The sequence below is a fragment of the Pinus tabuliformis genome, chromosome Q (assembly GCF_031772625.1).
Source record: "Pinus tabuliformis cultivar Carrire ecotype Pingquan chromosome Q, CPIR1, whole genome shotgun sequence".
Taxonomy (NCBI): Eukaryota; Viridiplantae; Streptophyta; class Pinopsida; order Pinales; family Pinaceae; genus Pinus; species Pinus tabuliformis.
The window spans coordinates 520,445,914-520,470,046 of record NC_142296.1 but is presented as its reverse complement, the minus strand read 5'-3'; positions in this window follow the sequence as shown (position 1 = coordinate 520,470,046).

Genomic DNA, 24,133 nt, shown 5'->3' with positions numbered 1-24,133 from the left:
TAACCGATTACCTGAAAATTTTCCCAGTTAATGATATGCTGAGGATTATACACATATTGTTTTAGCAATGACACATGGAAAACATTGTGGACCTGAATGTGCTTTGGTAATGCAAGCTTATAGGCTACCGGTCCAATCCATTCCAAGACTTGGAAAGGTCCATAGTATCAGGGTGCTAACTTACCATAACCCCTCCATTGTAAGGAACTTTTATTGGTCTTTACTCTTAGATATATGTGATCTCCTTGTTGAAATTCTCTGCATATCCTCTTTTCATCTGCATACATTTTCTGTCTATCTTGGGCAGCCCTTAGATTTTGTGCAACCTTATTAACAGTCTTCTCCATTTCTTCTAGCATGTCGGGACCCAATGCTACCTTATTAACAAGATTATTCCAATCTATGGGTACCCTACACCTTCTTCCATATAACACCTCAAAGGGGCTCATGCCGAGTGATTCATGATGTTCATTATTATACACAAATTCCACTAGGAGGAGATAGACTTGCCAATTATGGCGTTGTTGCATCACAAACATGTGTAGCATGTCCTCCAACACTTGATTTAACCGTTGGGGTTTTCATCAGTTTGAGGATGGTAGGTAGTACTAAATTGGATATGGATATCAAATCCTTAAAAGAGAGTTTTCAAGAATGTGGATGTAAATTTTACATCTCTGTCAGAAATTACCACCCTGGGTATTCCATGCGGATGAAAAATTTCCTTCATAAATATGTCTGTGATTTCCATAGTTTTGTAAGTGGATTTCACAGGTATGAAGTGAGATGTTTTCCTTAATTTGTCTACTACAACCATAATTGAGTCATGCCCCTTCCTGGTGCGAGGTAAGCCAGTGATGAATTCTAGGGAGATGGCCTCCCATTTCCATTCCTAGATGGGCAATGGTTGCAACAAACCGACTGGATGCTAATGTTTTTCCTTCACTAGCTAACACTCCAAACATTTCGACAAGTATTTTGTAACATCCTTCCTTAACCTGGGCCAAAAATACCCTTTATTAAATGCTAAAAATAGCTTCTAATAACCTAGGTGGCCAACACATGGTTTCCTGTGAAACTCATCCAATACCAATTGCTTAACAGAGTTTTGGTTATGAACATAAATTTTGTCTTTGAAGGTAAGGAAATTATCGAAATATATTTCGAAATCTAATTTTTCCTTTTTCAAAAAATCTTCTTTCGTGTTGCCAATGAAAAGTGTACTTGGGATCTTAAAGAGACGCTTCATTTATGATTTTAGGGATGTTTGAGCGTACTTGGCTGATTTGGACCTCATAAATACAATGTACTTTCCTACTCAAAGTGTCAACCACTTGATTTTCCTTCCCTTTAAGATGTTTCATTTGAAAATCGAACTCGCTTAAAAATGTTGTCCATTTGGCATGTCGAGCATTTAAGGTAGACTGGTTGAAGAAATTTGTAAGGCTGCTATGATCCGTTAACAACATAAATTTCTTCCCTAACAGGTAGTGTCACCACGTTTTAAGTGCATGCACTACCCCTATTAATTCAAGGTCATAAGCATAATATCGTTGTTCATACTCCTTCAATTTCTTTCATTTGTAAGCAATAATCTTTCCTTCTTGTGTTAGTAGTCCACCAACACCTTATTTACTTGGATTTTTGCAAACCATGAAAGTATGGATCTGCTACCATTAACACGAGTGTAGTGGTAAGCAAGTGTTTTAGTCTTTCAAAGCTTTGTTGACACTTAGCTGTCCATTGGAAAGTGTGTCCCTTTTTCTGTAAAGAGGTCATTGGGAAGGCAATTTTTGAAAATCCCTCGATGAACCATAGGTAGTACCTGGCCAAACACAGGAATGATACGATATCAGTGAGATTCTTAGAAGTTGTCCATTCCATAATGGATTTCATCTTCTCCAGGTCCACCGCTATTCCACCTACTGATATAACGTGACCGAAGTATTGAATATGATCTCTGAAAATGTCACACTTGCTAAATTTAGAATATAACTCATTTTCGCGCAGAATTTGCAATACTATTCTCAAAGGTTCTTTATGCTCCTTTTGATTATTAGAGTATATTTAAATGTCACCAATGAGAATTAGTACAAAGTTATCAAGATAGGGCTAGAAAATATCGTGCATCAAAATCATAAAGGTAGCTGGGGCATTTGTGAGGTCAAATGGCAACACCACGAACTCATAATGACCATAACGAGTGTGGAATCCAGTCTTGTAAATGTCCTCCTCCTTTATCTTTATTTGGTGACATCCAGATATTAAGTGGATTTTTGAGATTACTTTAGCTCCTTGCACTTGATCAAATAGATCTATTACACAGCAATTTGTCACCGTTTGTCACCGTCCCTGTTACCCCTCACCTGTACACTGGAAGACTCATTCCGGGACCTGTGAGATGTGACATGACTTGAAACCACTTGCATTATATTCCTCTGAGTATGACCTTCATTTGCCCTAAATACATCTCCTGCAAAATACTCATGAAAACAGCTCTTTTTGCATTAGCGCGGGTCCACAGTTCACTGCCCACGCCAATGAGGGAAATCCTCTAAAAAGGGCGTGCCATTGGTGCTCTGTCCCAGAGTCGCACTCGCGCCAACCGAATTGAGTAAAGTTTTTAACCAACAAATTCCCGAAGGTTCTCTTCAACCCATTCACCAACTGAATCTATGTTGAGCTAGGATGGTTTGGCTTCGAATCTCCATAGAAGGGAAAGTGGTTTGCCACCTTTCATGGAAGTTTCCAAGTGATAAAGCCAATCCCATGAATAATGTGGTTGATACTATCTCTTCCCTCTATATCTATAAAAGCTTGTCTCTATGCCTTGAGCAAGCTAGTTACAGTCACAATAGTCAGTAGTTCCAGGAGTTCAAGAGTTTGAAGCTGCAAGAGTCTTCTTTGCACCCATAAGGCCAAATTTAAGTAAGGAGATTCTTGTCACCCAAAGATAGAGAGGCTTGTCCCTCATCCCAACAAGCTTTGCAAGACTTGTTTAGCTGACTACCCAGCCAAAGGAGGATTTCACGTCAGAACAATGGTTGTATTATTCTTTGTTATTTATTAATAATAGATGACTATCATTATGGTTCCACTCTCATTGTCTTATGTTTGATGTTGAGTTATATCTTTTCTGACTGATATATAATTGCATCTACAAGATTTTATCCTTGTTTTCGTGTTTTTCTTTGCATGTGTAGGTGTCCAATCACGAAGATCATGAGGATCGTGACCGGCCAAGGCAAAGGAACGAGGAAGATATCTCTTCGACGAATACTAGCGTTGGAATCTAAGTAGGTTCTCACCATCCAATTTTTATTTTGCAATTAGGAACTTGCGTGATAACATTGTGTGATTGTTGCTAGACCCGGTCTGGACTAGTAGGGATCGTCTCTGTCCACAGAGAGGATTTACCTCTACAACAATTTGTTGACTCCGCTGGGGAGATCTTGTTGTTTGATTTGTAAAATTTAGACGAAGCCTGAAGTACGGCCAGGTAGCCTTCGAAACGCTATTGCTTTGCATTAGCGAAGTAGATCAACGGCACTTCAGTCAATCTCCGGTTTGGTTTACGGACTAAACAACTCGGAGTTTGTCTTGTCTCTTTGGTTTTTCTTGTCTTTTTTTGATTGCTTAGATAGCTTTCTGGGTCGAACTTCTTGCTGTTTCTTGCTTCCTGGTTTGCCTAGATACTGTTCTCAAGCCCTGGGTCGCTTGCTTTTGTTTTTGATTTTGAAAACTTGATTAGCGCACTTTTTAGCCTTACAGTCGCGCTATTGGCGCAAGTTGCCCAAAGACAACCTGCGCCAATCCTATAAAAGCGCGAGTTGCAGCCTGAGAGTCGCGCCAGGCCTGTCAACTTTTCAGTTCGCTTGTCCTTAAGCCCCTCTGAGCTTGGATTTGTATCTTGCTGTGTCTTTTTCAATTACTGGAGTGTGTTTGATCCTGGTTTGACTGGTTTTAGACCTTCATCATTCGGGTGTCTGCCTTTTTTCTATCGATTTCACATTTTAGCCCTAGGGCATCTAGTGGCTTTGTGCGTCGAGCCTCCCGGAGGTGTTTTGTGTTCTTTGATCATCCGATCAACATTGTGATTATCCTTTTGCATTCGCTCAGTAGTTGTCAAATTTTTTTCTTGTTATTCAAGTGATTTGCTTCTTTTTCGCTTGGGTTTCACTTGGCTTCGTTTGGGCTTGGATCACATAGCTCATAAGAGGTCTTTGTACTTTCTTCTTGGTTTGAAGGACTGTTTTGGTGTTTTCGGGATTCGATTGTGTTCTCATTGAGTGAAATTGGTCTTTTTCTCGGTGTTACCGTCTCTCAAAATTTGTTTAATGCACTTTGCCATTGAAAAGAAAAACGAATAATCTCTTTTGCGTTGCATCAGTTAATTGAAATTAGAAGCTTTTCATTGATTAAGTGATTGAAAACAAAGAAAAGTTTCATTTATCTATCATTAGCTGCATCAGAGTGATTCTTGCTTGTTTGTGGTCATTTTGTTTGAAAAATCCTTAACTCTCTCGGAGTTAGCATTCATCGAACGAAATGATATTCTTTGGCATATAGTTTGCATTTAGGGAATTGTGAGAGATTACATACGGTAGGACTTGGAAACTGAAACTTAACTAAAGATCAACCATAAAATGAACTGAATGAACTTAAAAACGCATTGGAACATAACACTCACTAATTAGAGGTCTAGGCTAGAGACGTGCTATGGCGTCGTTAAACCTAGTCATTGTTGTTTCACACTACGGTTGGGTGATTCCTCCTTTTGTGACTCGATAGTGGTCTAGCACGGACTTGAGCTCCCACGTACCGTCGCGTATATAGGGGAGACCCCACTAGGTTATCATCCTTTATCCACAGGAAGTCGTGTCTGCCGCCTTACGAACCATAACGCACCGAACACAGCATTCGAGAAGATTGACAGCCGTATGGGAAGTCCTTGGTTTTCATATGACTTCCAAGGTGTATATGCAGTTTTATGGATTCGTTTGGTAAACCCTTTTGCCTAGTTCTCCAGAGTAGTCACTTTTGATCATTTTCAGACTCCTTAAAAGAAAAGGCTCACTTGAGGAGTTTGTCACTTCGGGCTCACAAAACATTCGAAGGCGACTAGAGTCACCTTTTTGTCCTTTTCTCGACTCTTAAAACATGAAAAGGTCAAGTTGTGTCCTTGCGTCTTAAAATTCATTTGGCTACGATAAACATTACCTGTTTAGATCTTGTGTGCGTTAGTTTGAGTAGGGTCCTTTATCGTTAGATCCCCTTAGGTTTGTTTGAATTTTGTCATCCTGGCTGAACCGTCGACTCCCGTTCCAAGTGATCAAGGCTCTCTATCTTCTGCTGCTCCTGAGGTACCGGTTGTAAGTGATACTCTTCCTGTTATCCCGAGTATCCAACCGATCAACTCTCGCGCTCCAGATGACGAAGGTTACGAAATTCATTGGAACCCCATCTGGGAGCCTGACGAGGACGATATTCCTGTTACCCCCCTGGTGTTTCGTCTCCAATGTCTACCTCTCACATGGATGAGACATCTCCTAGAGTAAGTGAGACACTAGTGGTGTTGAATATCCACACTCCCATCCCAGCTACTTCTCCGCTCCCCCCACGCTATCAGTCGTTGAGGGATAGGGTAAATGCAAGGACCCCTGCTTCGACCATGTGGGATCCCCATATCACTCCCACCACGAGATCTTTTGTTTCACAAGTCCACACTACACCTGTCACTTCAGTTCCGACGAATCCAACTGTTTGTGTAGCACATCCAACTCCGGTTGTTAGTGCCGTAACAACGTCTTCAGCCTTGAACACTCGTGCTGGTCCCCCTCACGGTCAAGTCAGTAATGGCCAGCCGGCACTGTCGCCTAGAGTTGTCCACCCTGCACAAAGTGCTCCACCCTCTTGTGGTCCCGTTCCAGGAGGGGGGCCATATGATGCATCTGAACAAGCTGTTCAGGATCCGAATGCGCAGGGTCCATTCTTTTATTATGATTCTACCGGTCAATACCTTCAACTCTCTCAACCTTTGCCTACTCAACCTGTTGTTGAGGTTTCGGTACCATTATCCATTGCTTGGAACCCTGGTACCACCTCTTTCCATGGGGGCCAAGCAATGCCTGCACAGCTTCAGGGACCACCTAACCAAGGCCAGCCATCTTATGTGCAAACCTCCCAGGGGGAGCAATATTATGGCCAGTCTTACCCAGGACAACGTGGGGGCCTACAAGGACAACCCTATCAGGGACAACCTTTGGCCGCTGGCGGTCCATCTTTTACCTATCTGACTCAACCTTCTGGTTATGAGTGGAAACCTGGTACCCAGCAAGGTTACCCGTCTGGACAACCAGGAAAACCTTACATCCAACAAGGCCAACCTGGTATTCAGCAGGGTTATCCCTCTGGACAAACCGGACAAACTTACATTCCACAAGGTCAACCGGCAGTCCAACCGGGGTATCCTTCTGGGCAAGGGGGGTAGCCTTACATACAGCAGGGCCAACCCACTGCCCAGCCTAGTCATCCTTCTGGGCAAACGGGCCAGCTCTCTGTACAGCAAGGCCAACCCACTGCCCAACTTAGTCATCCTTCTGGACAGGCTGGCCAACCTCAAGGTCAATCGGCCATCCAGCCCACTCAACCATCTGCTCCGCAAGGACAACCCTTGGTTGCTCAAGGACAACCTGGTACCCAGCAGACACATCCTTCTGGGCAAACAGGTCCGTCCCAAACCCAACCAATCCAACCTTCCGACCAGATGGTCCAAGCCCCACCTGTTCAAGGACATCCTTCTGGGACCCAGACTCAACTTGGTTATCAAATGCAAGGTGGGCCACGACCCCAACCTTCTTACCAAGCGCAGCCTTCTTATCAGGCTTAGTATGGAGCTCAGAAAATGTATGGCTACCAGCAACCCCAGGGGCAAACTCAATTTACCCCTTATCAAAATTATCAACAAATGCAGGTCACTCCTTATCAAAATTATCACAAATAGTACGTTGCACCTGCAGGTCAAGTTGCTAATCCATGGGGTGTTGGGGGGCAAACCCAGGGTCAACTGTCTCCTTATGGACAAAATCCTTATGGACAGAATCCATATGGACAGAACCCCTATGGGCAAAATCCCTATGGGCAGAACCCTTATGGGCGAGGCCCATCCGGACAAAGTCCATGGGGGAAACCACCACCTGGTTGGAACCCTGGTACTACCTCTCTTCCACAGCCACAAATGTCCTTTAATCCTCAGTTGCCTTTCTTAGTGATGTTGGAACTTCCAGATGTGTCCAAGTTGATGAATGATCCCATTCTTCATAGTCCATATTGGCCACCAGTTCCAACTAAAATACCCGGTGATTGCCCAAAATTCGATGGCAAAGCTGGTGAAGATCCTCAAGCCCATGTCATGACCTATCACCTTGGTGCTCGTCCAACTCGTGGCTTGATGACTCCATCCGACTCCGCCTCTTCCAAAGGACTCTCACCAGCTCAGCCGCTAAGTGGTATATTGAGTTGAATCGCGGAACATTTCAAGATTTCAACTCGCTCGCTATGGCATTCCTAACTCATTTTTAGTTACCCATTCGGTATGAGACAGGGACACATCTCCTTACGTCCCTCAAACAGGACACGACCATGCATATATTCGATCATATACATGAATGGAGACGGCGTCGTCGCTTGATCAAATTTTGGATTCCTGATCAGCTCCTGACCGATTGGTTCACGACTTCCTTTGTCCCTGCGATCACGCAAGACATCGCCATGGGAGCTTTTGTAATTGAAGAGCAAGCTATCGCGCGTGCTCAGTACCTCGACTTAGTATATTCTCAATCAGGTACTTTATATGATTATTTGCCAGACGCCCCGAGACCCAGAACATCCAAAGCTCCGCCAAAACCATCTATTGACGGAGTTATTGGCTCTGTAAACACGTCATCAAAGAAATCAACCGCGAACCCCGGGAAGCAAAAACAGAACGCTTCTAATGCAAACACTTCTTAGGGTCAATCTGATTCTAGAATTACCTCCGAGGTTAACGTCGTTCAGTCCACCGCAGCAGATAAATCCTCGAAAGGGGAAAAGAAAGGGAAAGCTAAGAATAAGACCGAACAGCCCAAATAGGACTCCCCTAAAAATCCACCCGAGGAAGGAGCCAAACGAAAACCTAAGTATCCTTGTCTTATCTGTGATGAGGATCACTACACTAAAGACTGCCCCAGGCTGTCCGAAGTTAGTCGATTATTGAAAGGTGCTCCTGGGACTCCTGCTGTGCTTAAAGAACCTTTCCCTTCTCAGCAAACTCAAATGGTGGCAGACCCATCGCAACCCTCTTCTTCATTTGGCTCTCAAGTATTTATGGCTGGGACAATTCCCATCCATGTCACTACTCGAGCAAAAGAATATCCATCTCCCACCGGGAAAGAGCCGGAGGTCCCCTCCAGCGCTCCTCCGTCCAGTTCTGGTCCTCTCCACATCGAAAGACCTAACACTGAGACGATTGTCCGACCCCATCCGAAAGGTGTACTCCGGAAGTCTTCTTACAACCCTAATGCTCGTGCTGCCCAGCACTATAGCATCGTTGAGGACTTAGCTCAGGCTCCGTCTGCTATGTCCGCTCTAGAAGTCCTCCAGAGCTACCCCTCCCAGAGGAAGTCCTTGCTATCGGCCATCGGTGGCATAGACTTGGCTGACTCAGATCTGATTTCTTTTGATCTCGAGGGCCATACGCCGAGACTGCCCCACCAAATCGCTTTCCTTATACAGGTCATCATCAATGGCAAAACGGTTCATCGTACAGTCATTGATGAAGGCTCCTCAACTTGCATCATGTTTGTTGCTTGCTGGACAGCTATTGGTTCTGCTACATTAAGCCAGTCTCCTATGACGTTAGAAGCCTTTGATGGAAGAGAGTCTCGTCCTTACAGTATCCTCCAATGCTTGCCCATCTCTTTGGAAGGAAAGACGGTAGAAGTGGAGGTCGAAGTTGTCGACGCCAATCTTACCTACAAACTCCTCCTTGGACGTAGCTGGACATACACCATGCAAGTCGTGGCTTCCTCCCTTTTCCATGTCATTCGTTTCCCTCATCAAGGGAAGATTGTCACGGTGGACCAGCTCTCCTTCTTCGCCTCTTCTTCCGAAGGTAATGTTCCATTCGTGGAGCATACCTCTAAATCATTCGAGAGTGTGGGAGCCGGACTCTTTAAGGATCCCGCTCTAATGGGTGTCTTTCCCTTTCCACCTCCGAATCTCGCCCCTATTAACATGATTTCCGTGCGTTCTGATCCGTGGGTCCTTCCTCCAGCTAATCAGGAAGAATCCTGGGGCGATATGATGCCGTTAAGTCCTGTTGAGCTCAACTACATCGAAATCGTTGCTGTATCGGCTTGCCCCCCCGAACCTGCTCTTCCGATCGGTGTCCCCGATTCGTATGTTCGTTTCCCTTGGCTTGGAGATGATGCTACTTCGGATCCATTAAAGGTTATTTCCTTCCGATGAAGCCATCATAGAGACCATGTCTCTTGAAGAGCCCCCTTGGTCAGATCATCACCACCGCTCTTCGTTTCTCCCTGCCCATCAAGAAACGATCGCATGTCTCGAACGGTTTGCTTCGTGTATCCCATCCTCGTCCCTCCAAACACCTATTCAAATCTACCAAGTATCTTCTGAGGGCAATATGGGAAACATCACACAAACCCAACCTATCGACATCTCTGTGAAATCAGGGATTATCGAGCATATTTACATTGGAGTCACTTGCACTCCATAGGAAGTTCAACTCTACACTGACCTATTTCGCAAATTTCGTGATGTTTTTGCTTGGTCCTACGAAGAGATGCCTGGCATCGACCCTAGTATAGTCGTGCACGAGATACCTACGTATCCAGGTGCCAAGCCTGTTCGTCAGCGCTTACGCCCTGTGCACCCCCGAAAGGCCGCAGCCATCAAAGCAAAAGTCGAAAAGCTTCTCAAGGCCGGTTTCATTTACCCCATTCCACTGACGGATTGGGTTTCTAATATAGTCCCTGTGAACAAAAAGCAGGGCACTATTCGAGTCTGTGTTGATTACCGTGATATCAATCGCGCCTGTCCTAAGGATAACTTCCCTACACCCTTTATCGATCAGCTTATCGATGAGTGTGCAGGAAGCGTAATTTACTCGTTTATGGACGGTTTTTCTGGATATAACCAGATCAACATCGCACTCGCTGATCAGCATAAGATGACTTTTATCTGTCCTTGAGGCACTTTTGCATATAAGAAGCTCCCCTTCGGTTTAAAGAATTTCGCCGCTACCTTCCAACGTGCAATGTCCTATGCCTTTCATGACATTCGTCACATTGTACAGCCATACCTGGATGATCTTCCAACTCATTCAGTCAAGCGTCAGGACCATCCTTCCCATCTTCACGAAATTTTTCTCCGCTGTCGACACTACCATATTAGGCTCAATCCTCATAAATGTGTCTTCTGCGTTGAATCAGGCTGACTACTCGGGTTTATCGTCTCCCGAGAAGGCGTCCGTCTGGATCCCCTCAAAGTCGAGGCCATCCTAAATCTTCCTCCCCCTGCTTCTTTGCAGCAGTTGCAGAGCTTGCAGGGCAAAGAAAATTTCCTCAGACGATTCATTCCGAATTATGCCGAGGTGGCTAAGGGTTTTACATGATTATTGAAGCGAGACACACCCTTACATTGGGATGCTACCACTCAGGAGTCTTTCGAGTGTCTCAAGGGTCTCCTTGTTTCCGCTCCATTATTGAGACCTCCGAACTACGATCGTGATTATACTCTCTATCTGGCCGTCGCCGATACCACTATCGGCATGGTTCTCGTGCAGGATGATGATGACGGCAATGAGCATGTTATCTATTACCTCAGCCGCAACCTCCTGGATACGGAAACTCGTTACGCTTACGTTGAGAAATTGGCATTGGCCACTGTGTGCGCCGTCCAATGTTTCCGGCACTATATCCTGTTGCGCACCACGACCGTGATTTCTGACTGCAACCCGATGACGTACATTTTGTCGCATCAGTTGCTGGGGGAAAATAGTCAAAATGGATCGTAATCCTCCAAGAGTTTAACTTGGAATTTACTGATGCCAAGTCTAAGAAGTCTCTGGTCTTTGCTGAATTTCTCTGTTCTTTGCCACCTCCTTCTGCACCCTCTCTTTCAGAAGATCATATCCCGGACGAAACTCTTTTTCTGATCAGCACCCTCGATCCTTGGTACGGGGATATTATTGTTTATTTACAAACCTACTCGTTCTGCCCCGCTCTATCCAAAGATGCTCGGCGATGGATCCGCCATCAATCTCAACCCTATCGAATCATAGGGGACACCCTGTACCGCCTCAGTGTTGACTCCGTTCTCCACCAATGTCTTACCCTCGAGGAAGCTGAGAGAGTCCTGAATGACTGCCACTCTGGCGCCTGTGGTGGCCACATGTCCGGATATGCCACAGCTCAAAAAATCCTTCGCGCCGGTTATTTCTAGCCCTCCATTTTTAAAGATTGCATTCTTGTCGTCCGCTTGTGTCATGCATGCCAGATATACCAGCGGAAGATGCGTGAGCCACCGGCCCCGCTGCACCCTGTAGTGACCGTCGGCCCTTTTGCAAAATGGGGCATTGATTATATAACCTGTAAGCCTGGCTTGGTCGGGGGGCATGGGTTTATTATCGTTTCCGTCGATTAATTTACAAAATGGGCCGAGGCGATGCCTACATTAATTGAAGACGGTCATACAGCGGCGCAGTTTTTGTTCAATCATGTTATTACGCGGTTCGAAGTTCCACAGGCCATTGTCACATATCACGGAAAGAATTTCCGTAATCACATGATGACTAAGTTGACAACCCAACTAGGCTTACGGCATGATAGTTCAACCCCGTACTATCCTCAGTCCAACGGTCAGGTTGAACTTGTTAACAAGATTTTGGTTACGATGCTTCAACATACTGTCGACATGCATAAGTCTAATTGGCATCTGATGTTGTTTCTTGCCTTGTGGTCCTACCGAACCTCTGTGAAGGATGCCACCGGGTTCACTCCATTTCAATTAGTTTATGGACTAGAGGCTACCCTTCCTATAGAATGTGAAACTCCTTCATTGAAAATAGCCGTCGAGCTGCTTCCCAACACCACTCCGGTAGAGGAATGACTTCTTTATCTAGAACGGTTAGACGAGACTCGTCGTTTAGCCTCTCTAGCTATCGAAGCTCAAAAGAAGAGAGTGAAAACTCATTTTGACCATACCATTCATCCTCGTTCCTTTGTTGAGGGAGACCTTTTCTTGCTATACGACCAAGCCAATGACAAGCTGGGGGCAGGCAAACTCGAGCCCATGAGGCTAGGCCCTTACATTGTAAAGAGAGTGTTGCAAAAAGGGGCCTACGAGCTAATTGACTACGAAGGTAATCCTCTTGCTAAGCCCCGCAATTGGCTGTACTTGAAAAAGTACTATGCATAATTCATGCGCTTCGATTTGTACATGCATGTGTGCGTGTGTGAGTTTTCATGTTTTCGGTTTGGTGTGAAAGCGTGATTGCCCCTTATTGTGTCTTTTTGCTTCTTGTGCAGATGTTGGGTGCACCTTACATTGGTTTCGCTGATGGTGCCTGCCGCAGTACTCGTAATTTTTCCTCTGCGGCGTGGCTGATCTACGATCCTCACGGTGAGTTGATAGACCTTCAAGGTGTCTGTTTAGGCTGTACTACAAACAATGTTGCTGAATATAGTGCTGTTATTGAATTATTAGTCGAGGCAATTAATCTCGGTATTCGTACATTGCTTGTTAACCTAGACTCTCAGCTTGTCGTCCATCAGCTCAATGGGCGATATTCTGTTAGAGACCATCACATTTTAAGGTTGTACTTACGTGTTAAATTGTTAGAAAGGAATTTTGACTTTATCACATATCAGCATATTCCACGACGAATAAACACATTATCTGATGCATTGGCAAATCATGTATTAGATAGACATTTGCATAATTTATAATCAAAACATCATACAAGCAAGCACATAAAAGCACAATAATAAACCATAGGCATATGTATATATATGTGTGTGTCATAATGTTTGCACTGTGTGCGTTACAAAACCCAAAAAAAATACATGTTCATCCTAATACATCCTCGGACAACATGTCCCTCAAAAAATATGCATGAAAGAAACCTAGGAGTCTACTCATGGTGGTGCTCATGATAGCACGCCACCGCACGCACCAAGCGTCTCAACAGACGATGGATGCAGGTCGGCACCCCCACCGTGTGCCTCTGGTATGCAAACGGCACATCCGCCAATCTAGCATATCCTGGAATCCCTTGGGTAAGTCCCTCGAGATTCTGCACCAGCTCTTCCCCCACGGCACCTCTTGCCTGAGGGTCAGCTGCAGGTTGGTCCCTCTGCGCTATAGGAGACAAGCCGGCTGGTCGCTCTGGGCCCACATCTGCATATATATACAACTGTCATCAGAACATGCATGTATTGACAAAAAAAAATAATAAAAATACATAGAAACGTCAAAAAGAGAAGATCATACCTAGCTCCTCTTCCCATTCCTCTCCCTCTGGCAGTGGGAGGTCTGGGTCCCCCATGAAGTTGGTTCCCGAGTATGGCCAGTCCTCTACCACGATCAGCTAGCGGCGAAGCCATATGAAGAACTCGGGCCGCGAAGACATCTGCTGGCCCCCTCCTCCTCTGGGCATCAATGCTGCCCAGCGAGCCATCTTAGGCTCTCGTGGTAATGGATCCGCTACTACAGCTCCCTGGTACTGGAATAAGGGTAATCGTTCCAAGAAGAACGACACCACAATCGAGCCATACCCAAACTGTATCACTCCCCCGCGCTTACACTTTGTAAGCTACCTTTTGATATTAGTAGTCACTGCTGTAGCCCAGTCAGAAATGGTGGGGTTGAGACATTCTGTCGCTAGTAACAGATGATTCTTGCTTGCCTCATTGGGCACCTGTACACCAGATGCATGTGTGATGGTGAACAGTATCACCTTAAGGACCAAATCATGGATGGTGGCGATATCCACCTTGGCGCTGTTCTTCCCAAATTGTGCCTCTGGGCACACACGAGCCTTCACTTCACCTATTTTCTCCCCGGAAGGCCTGCTTCCGGTCAAAATGGGGCTCGCCCCCTCTCCGTGACAGCCCAGTAATGAAGTACACATCAGATACATCCAGCTCTAAGGTCTGATCCCATAATCGAAATACTTGGTCATCGACATCCCAAGCATCCACTATGAACTGTAATAGCTCTGGTTGAGCTCGTAGATAAGAAGTAAGGAAGAACTTCTTGAGACCACAGTCTCTCAAAGCATTCATGCATCCCTCATCCGCGATGTCCAAGGCATCTACGACATCATGCTCCCGTTATTTCCATTCCACCACCATTTTTGCTTGTTTCCTGCACCCACAAGGATGAATAAATCATTAATGAAACCCTGGTAGGCATATACACTGGACAAATTTCAGAAATGATGGGAAAATTTAAGTTAAAAATTAGGTTGAGCGGTTGGCGCGATTGTTTCTAAAACAGTCACGCCAATGGCGTGGAACCTTTCGCTAAATCACCCCATTGGCGCGGACCCGTGCCGGATACCCGCGCCAATGGGGAGCAACCCTAAATTTTAAAATCCCCCTTGCGGAGGCTCAATCAAGGAACAAAATGCATAAAACAAGTGTGGAAATGGAGCTAAAGGAAGTGCCTCTTACCTGGAACTGGCGGAATCTCAAATGGTTGCCCGGATTGGTGGTAATCGCTGCTTGAAGTTTGCACCCCAAATAGACCACTACCACTATGCAAGAGGTAAAAAGTAAAAGTAATCTTATTTTTTACATTTTCACCATATTTATAGACTTTTTGACTTGTAATAGGGTTTAAAAAGTTGTTTTTTGAATATTTTAATATACTTTTGGTCGAAAATGGGTTTTACACTTGTTTCTGGTGCTATGACAGGTCCTTTTCGCAACTTCGATGGTGAAACGAGTTGTATTTTACACTTTTTCGGACTCGGTAAATACATGAAAAGGTCACTATAGAGTTATCTTTCAGCTCTTTTCTGACTCGTTAAAAGTGAAAAGATTGCCGAGTTACCCCTCTTGACTCGTTAAAAGTAAATAAGAGGCGATCGTCTTTAAACCCTTTTCCGACCGTGTAGAAACGAAAAGATTGTCGGACCCTTGTCGTTTCCGGTTCGTAAATGGTTACCAAACAACGTGATGTTGATCACTTTTCTACTTTTTCGGATCAATGTCACTATAAATGAAAAGTACTCCTCGATCGTAATGGTCGGGCGGTTCTTTCGAACATTGTTTTATACTTTTTCGGGCTCGGGAGACACAACTTTACGAAAAAGGACCCCCCTTGGAGTTTTTCTTTTTGTTGTCTTTTCAGACTCTCTAAATATGAAAAGACGCTGAGTTCTTCCTTTGTCAGACTCGTTAAAACTTAATGACATCGGATTCCGTCATAATGACGCTCACAAGCATATGCTATCCCTGTCAAGCTTGCTAAAAATAACTGGGGTACTCGCCAGAAATGGTGGGGAAAATGGATCCATAATTGTCGTCGTGTCGGCAGTATGTCGCTCTTGAACATGGCACTAGTCTGCGTTCGTGTCAGTGTGGGGACATCTCATTTTGTTTTACACTAGCCTTCGTGGGTTTGGGTTATCCTATTTGGCCTCTCATCTGCTCATTGCCTTGTCACCATGACCTCTGCTCATTTGATGTTAAATACTGCCAAATCCACTGTCGTGCCGCCGATATGTTCAAGAGAAGTTGGCCTCTGCAGCAATACAACCTCCTCTGATACCTCACATAATTTTGCATCACCACGACATTTTTCCTCTGTCTCGTGTCAATGATGTGGGAAACACCATGGCCCACCTTTGATCAATATCGCTTCCTGTCGACTTCAGCTCATTATCCAGGAAGCTGATCTAGAGACTCCCTTCGGTTCCTTGGAGCCTGCATGCCTCAACGTTAGGTTCTTCATGTTCGACAAGAGGTTTTCATCATTTGCCTCCGATCGAATGATTCTGCGGGTGTTCCACGCCAACTCATTTATTCGCACGCCGTAGATTGTACCTATAGTACCTTGAGGGCCATTGTCATTATTGGTGGTACCTCTCACGTCTGTTAACAGTTTTCATTATTGACTGGTAATCAGATGATGTTCATGCATGTTCGACTTCAACTCATGCATTCGCATGCTTGAACTTGTAGTCTGTTCGGGTCGAGATGGAGCGCAAGACCCTCGATTTTGTCTATTGGAATCCAGGCTGCGATTTGTAGCTTATTATGATTATTACATGATTCATTCACTGGATGGCTGCGACCATGCCTGAGTCTATTTATCGATCCTCTCTGGATGGCTGCGCCCATACCCTAGATCTAGATTATTATGTACTCTATTATGGATGGCTGCGCCCATACCACTTATATCATGTACTTGAGATATTAGTTGTACTTCTTTACGCAGGTTCTCCGGCGGCCGTGTTTTCAGTCACGCATGTTCTTGTAAAACATTTCACCCCTCTCTCTCTCGGGCCTCATGCTTTAGGGGGCATATGTTACACAACAATTTGTCACCATTTGTCACCGTCCGTGTTACCCCTCACCTGTACACTGGAGGACTCATTCCGGGACCTGTGAGAAGTGACATGACCTGAAACCACTTGCATTATATTCCTCTGAGTATGAGCTTCATTTGCCTTGAAGACATCTCCTGCAAAATACTCATGAAAACAACTCTTTTTGCATTAGCGCGGGTCCACAGTTCACTGCCCGCACCAATGAGGGAAATCCTCTAAAAAGGGCGCGCCATTTGCGCTCTGTCCCAGAGTCGCACTCGCGCCAACCGAATTGAGTAAAGTTTTTAACCAACAAACTCCCGAAGGTTCTCTTCAACCCATTCACCAACTGAATCTATGTTGAGCTAGGATGGTTTGGCTTCGAATCTCCATAGAAGGGAAAGTGGTTTGCCACCTTTCATGGAAGTTTCCAAGTGATAAAGCCAATCCCATGAATAATGTGGTTGATCCTATCTCTTCCCTCTCTATCTATAAAAGCTTGTCTCTATGCCTTGAGCAAGCTAGTTACAGTCACAATAGTCAGTAGTTCCAAGAGTTCAAGAGTTTGAAGCTGCAAGAGCCTTCTTTGCACCCATAAGGCCAAATCTAAGTAAGGAGATTCTTGTCACCCAAAGAGAGAGAGGCTTGTCCCTCATCCCAACAAGCTTTGCAACACTTGTGTAGCTGACTACCCAGCCAAATGAGGATTTGACGTCAGAACAATGGTTGTATTCTTCTTTGTTATTTATTAATAATAGATGACTATCATTATGGTTCCACTCTCATTGTCCTATGTTTGATGTTGAGTTATATCTTTTCTGACTGATATATAATTGCATCTACTAGATTTTATGCTTGTTTTCGTGTTGTTCTTTGCATGTGCAGGTGTCCAATCATGGAGATCGTGAGGATCATGACCGGCCAAGGCAAAGGAACGAGGGCGATATCTCTTCGACGAATAATATCGTTGGAATCTAAGTAGGTTCTCACCATCCACTTTTTATTTTGCAATTAGGAACTTGCGTGATAGCATTGTGTGATTGTTGCTAGACCTGGTCTGGGCTAGTAGGGATCGTCTCTGTCCGCAGAGAGGATTTACCTCTACAACAAGATCATTGATACATGGTAAAGGATATTTATTCTTGATGGTTAATTTATTTAATTGACGATAATCGATGCATAACTTAAGGGTCCAGTCTTTCTTTCCTACAAATAGTACGTGGGATCCCCAAGGGGACACACTAGGGTGAATATACTTTTTGTCTAGCAGCTCCTAAAGCTGCATTTTGAGTTCTGTTAACTCATGTATACTCATGTGATAAGGGACCTTACATATAGGGGCTTCACCTAGAATTAGTTCCATGGTGAAATCAATATCACGCTTTGGTGGTAAGCATGGAATGGATTCAGGAAATACATCAACAAATTCCTGAATGACAAGAATGTTTTCCAAGAAGTTCATTTAATTTTTGGTGTTTGTAAATCCCACCTGAATAGCATATATTTGAAAACCCTTCCTAATACATTTTCGAGCTAAATAGTAGTGATAGGACACAACTTCATATTGGTTTTAATTCCATGAAGTTCCTTCCTTTGACCTGATTCAACGATAAAACTCACACTTATCTACTTGCAATCAACTAGGGACCAACATTTTTCCAACCAATCCATCTCGATTAAGATATCGCATGAACCCATAGGAAGTATATTAAGGTCAACGTAAATGGTTTGTCCTCAAATGGTTAAGGGGCAACATTTTGTTTTTGCAATTACCCTCCCTTTGGTCATGTTGGATAATTGAACAAGCTATGGTTTTGGAAACTTACTGCTCTACACTTGACACTTTTCTACCACCTTAGGACCAACATAGCTTAAGCTAGCACTGGGATCAAACAAAACTTAGATAGGTTTCTTAGCAATCATACCTTCAAATTTGATCATGATAGGCTGATATTCTGCTTGGTGATTGTCGAGTGCAGCATTAATTCTGGGCATGCTCCTTGCCACTTCTCCAACTGTGGATGCTTCCTCCATATTTGATAGTTGTTTCGTCCTTTCCTTATGCACACAATTTTTTTAATAGTGGGGTTCTCCGCATCCACAACATTGCAACGATGCCTTTTACTACTGGTCATTAACAGATTTAATAACTCCTTCTCACTATCTGTTTTCGGAATATGCAACTTTAGGCTGATTCCTTGCTCAGAATTTGTTGAGAGGTTTTTGCTATATATTTATATCGTTAGAAAAGTTTGGGTGTCTGATTGGGATTAGGCTTTCTCTCTTCTTGTTCGACCCTCCTTTAGTTCCTTCATTTTTCTGTTTGATTTGCTAGTAGCAAATGTGGGCTTTCCGCACTGCATCATCCATTTTTTGGGGGTAGTCAAACTCAAGTTTTTCCTTCATAAAATTAGGTAGCCTACTGATGAAATGTTGAATTATGGCCTTTTCCTCTTGCATATAAGGCACACAACATAGGAAAGAGGTGGATAATGTCACATATTCATCCATGGTTAAGGTTCCCAATCTTAACTTATGAAATTATTTTTCTTTATTGTCACAATAACGTTCAGTTAGATACTTATCTTTGAAATGCTTTAGGAATCCATTCCATGTAACCTGCTCTTCGTCAATTTTCCTCACTGTTTCGATTTCTTCCCACCAAAGGGTAGCCTTACCCCTTAACTGATAAACTGTTAATCGTGCTTTCAGTTTATCGGTGTAATCATAAATCTAAAAATATTTTCTCATATCAACTAACCAAGCTTCTGCTCCCTCTTCATATTCCCCTTTAAAGAGTGATAATTTAATATTTTTAAATTCTCCTTGTAACTCAGATTTCTATCTTTTTGTTTTGGTTTGGTCGGAAACATTTTCCGAGTGTCCTTGTTCGTCTTCCCTGTGTTTTTCAGCTGATTAGATATTTTCCTCTCCATGTTGAGCCACTGGGGGTCTTCTCCATGTCTTTAGCACTCGGGTCTAGATGTCGTTGGTTCTGTTGATTGGACAGAGTTCTGATAATTTTCTCTTGTTCTAGACGAAGCTATTCATTTTCTGTTTTTAAATTTGTCATCTCAACAGGTGGCTGGTGAACAGTTTCAAGTGAAACCACATTATCTTGACAAGACTCCTCACCCAACTATATCAAAATATCAAGATTATCATTCACAAATGTTGTTTCTCATGGGCTGGGTGGTCTTGGGATCCTCTGCATTCAGACCTTTTTTGTATTGATGCGGCCTCTGTGTTCAAACATATATTTAGTTAGTTAATTTGAAGAAATCATATCCATTGAGAATAGATATATATTTCCAAAAGAGTCTCAGTGTACGAACCTAAGCTCTGATACCATTTGTTGCAAATAAAAACCTTAAACTACCGAATATACATAAATAATAAATAAAAAAACTAATCCATAACTATAACCAACATTGAGAAGTGGATCATGTCATAAGATTACATAAATTAATAATGTGTAGTTGAATTAAGTTCGTAAGCACTGGTCAACACTCATATATCTTTCGTGTGTGTCATTACTTTACACAATTAACATTTTATATAGGGTGGTTAATATTTAATGTGCACATGGACTTTGGCGGGGTAGTCGTCCATGACGAGACCTTTGATAATTGGCCCTTGTACGCTGGAATACGCGACATGCTGATAGCCGAGATTGCTGCATGTTTCCGTGAGCTCGTGACGATCCCTTGCAAGACCTGTCTTGTTTCATGTCTGTTGATCTCTCCTAGGTGATAGAATGGTAGGGAGGGTTTAGGGTTTAACCCACTAACCAATTTTTCGCACCTGACATATGGTAGAGTCATTGTTGTCGTCAGCCCTTGGTATCTTTCTACTCTGCAACGAAGTGTTCTGGTGAGGGTTTCAGGCCAGCAAAAGATCCTTATATGGTTTTCCATAGGCGTTATTGTCAATCCTGCGAAGGTAGGAAACCCCGACAACATCAAATTACATTATTTCGATTATGTTCATTATGTGAGCTCGTCTTCCACTTTGGACCTCTGGTTGGTGTCGATTTTGATTGATTGGCTCCACTATCCATGGTGGCTCGATGGTCTTCCACTACTGCGGAAAATTCTTTGTTGTGACAATCCTTTTTGAAAGGTAAGACAACATACTACAAAGTTTTCTTCGAGTTGTTTATAGATTCTCTATTCCAAATTTGTTTAATGATGAGATTTATTGTGTTATAGGTAGGCTTCTCAATGCTGAATCCCTCCATTTTCACGTAAGGAATACCCTTCTTCTCGGCGTCGTGCATCTTACAAATTTCGTCGGGTTAATCTCATACTAACTCCATGGTTGTTGTTAGTTATGTGCAGGTATTTTCCAATATCTACCGAGTTAATTAAGGCTTGGACAATGTCCCTTAAGGGTTTAGGAGGTTACGGATTCCATGGTTATTTCAAGGTTGGAACATCTTACCTTTGGTGTATGAACATTTAGCTATTTGATGATTAACTACTCAGTGACAAGAACTCAATACCAAGCCAAGCTTTACATCAAGACTTGTTTAGTTTTTGTTATTAATTAATTAACTGTGTGAAGGAATGGTAAAACATTGTGCACGACACATGCAAGGTTATGAACGGTCAACACTTGGTCAACTACAAGTTTTCCTGAGCATTTCTCTATTACTCCTCTATTATAGCTAAGTTATACACTAGAAGGTCTTTTTTGGGGTTCTTTCTCATGTCGACAACTTCAGGTTGTTGAGGCATTCTGTTATGTAGTAGTTTTATTTAAGTTATTACTTGAGTGAAATATATTTACCTAAACTCAATTCATCTCATTAATTGAATGAAAGTGTAGTTATTTTATCTATGTTTTAATGGTGGACCAAGATTACCTCTGCTTCCTTGCTCAAGGTAGTAGTAGTTTAGAGAGTTTATCTTAGCTATTCTACTTGTTCATTTGGCAACGATTTTTTTTTTTTTTTTTACAGTTAATCACCTAGATTAGTTCTGTATTGATTTTATTGCATATTACTCTAATTATCTCTACAACAATCCTATAGAATTTTACACAGATTATTTCTACTATAACTTTGTAACATTTTACCTTGACTATTTCTACTATAAATTTGTAGCATTTTACATAGACGATTTCTACTGTACCTTTGTAACATAATACATAGATTAATTCTACAGTGATATTGTAGTATTTCATGCAAATTGTTTCCATTGCTTATTATAAAAAATGACTCTTACTGCTTTACGAGCACATGAATGTTTATATGTTATATGAAGTTATTTCTCCATACTTTACTAGCATTACTTGCTATCTTTCATTTATTTCCATAACATATTGTCTACTATTTTTATTATGAGTCTAGTAAATTATATTCTCTATTTTGATGCATTTTCAAGGAATTTCTCTCATTAGTTTGTTCTATCACTTAAGTAATTTTCCACACTCGAGCATTAACCAATAATGATTATTTTTGTGTGTTAATTATCTATAATTATCTATTTAATATTAACAAACATGCAATCTACAATCATTTCTCGAAAGTCTCTCCTGCGAGCCTGGAAATTACGTCCACACCCTCCCACGAGCACTTTATTCTCTTCACGGTTAAGATAGTTCCAACCACAATCAAGTACCTTTGGCCTCCGGACTCAGTGTCCAACCTCAAGTCCTATACTTTTTACTGATCATCTTTGAGTATTCTCCCACTGGTTTATTCCACCCACCTGTAGGATATCTCCTTGAATCTTTTTCCCGACCTAAATCTCCCTTCAGGGCAAATGGGTAACTATCCTTCTGGTTCGACCTGCATATAAACAATTCATAGCTTAACCTCTTCAAAACAGTCTATCTAAAAGTCATATATTCTACTTAACTCATTACGTGAATATTTACCCATTTAAGAATATGTTGAGGATTGTACACATACCTTTTTAGCAAGGACACATTGAAACCATTGTGGACCCAAATGTGTCTTGGTAATGCAAGCTTATAGGCTACTCACCCAATCCATTCCAAGACTTGGAAAGGTCCATAGTACCAGGGTGCTAAATTAGCACATACCCTAAACTGTAAGTAATTTTTCTGGGGCTTTACGATATACGTGATCTCCTAGATGAAATTCTCTGTATATCCTCTTTCTATCCGCATACATTTTTTCCTATCTTGGGCATCCCTTAGATTTTGTCGAACCTTCTTAACGGTCTCCTCCATTTCTTCTAGGATGTCATGACCCAATGATAGCTTATTAACTGGATTATTCTAATTGATGGGTTGTCTTGAAATGGTTATGGCCCAACGTTCTATTTTTGCAATTACCCTTCTTTTGGTCCCGGTGGCTAATTGAACTAGCCATGGTTTTGGAAACTTACTTCTCTGCAGTAAACACTTTTCTACGACCTTTGGACCAACATAGCTTAAGCTAGAACTAGGATCAAATAAAATAGACACAAGTTTCTTAGCAATTATACCTTCACATTCGATCATGGTGAGATGGTATTTTGCTTGGTGATCATTGAGAGCAGCATTAATTTTGGGCATGGTCCTTGCCATTTCTCCAACCGTGGATGTTTCTTGCATATTTGATAGTTGTTTCGTCCTTGTCTTATGCATACATTTTTTGTAATAGTGGGGTCCTCCACATCCCCATCATTGCAGCAACGGTTTTGACTGCTCGTCATTAACAAATTTAATAACTCCTCACTGACTGTTTTCAGAATATGCAGGTTTGGGTTGATTCCTTGCTCGGAATTTGCTGATAGGTTTTTGCTGTATATTTCTGTCATTAGAAAATTTTGGGTTTCTTCTTGGGATGAGGCTTCTGCTCTTCCTGTTTGACCCTACTTTAGGTCCTACATTTTTCTGCTTGATTTTTTGGTAGAAGATGCGGGATTTCCGCACTGTATTATCCATTGTTTTAGGGTAGTCAAACTCAATTTTCTCCTTCATAAAATTAGATATGCTACTGATGAAGCATTGAATTTTGGCCTTTTCCTCTTTCATATAAGGCACATAGTGAAGCAAGGAGGTGAATTGCGTCACACATTCATCCATGGTTAAGGTTCACAATCTTAACTCGTGAAATTATTTTTAAGGTTCACAATCTTAACTCGTGAAATTATTTCTCTTTTTCATGATAATAATGTTTATTTAAATACTTATCTTTGAAATGCTTTTGGAATTCATTCCATGTAACCTCCTCTTCGTCAATTTTCCTCACTGCTTTGATTTCTTCCCACCAAAGGGTAACCTTACCCCTTAATTGATCAACTCCTAATCGTGCTTTCAGTTTATCTGTGTAATAATAAATCTCAAAATATTTTCTCATATCATCTAACCAATTCCACTCCCTCCTCAAATTCCCCTTCAAAGAGTGGCGGTTTAATATTTTTAAATTCTCCTTGTAGTTCAAATTTTTGTCTTTTTGTTTTACGTTGGTTGGAAACATTGTTGGGAATCCTTATTCACCTTCCCCATTCTTTTTCAGTTGACTCAACATTTTCCTCTCCATGCTAAGCTGTTGGGGTCTTCTCCCTGTCTTCACCA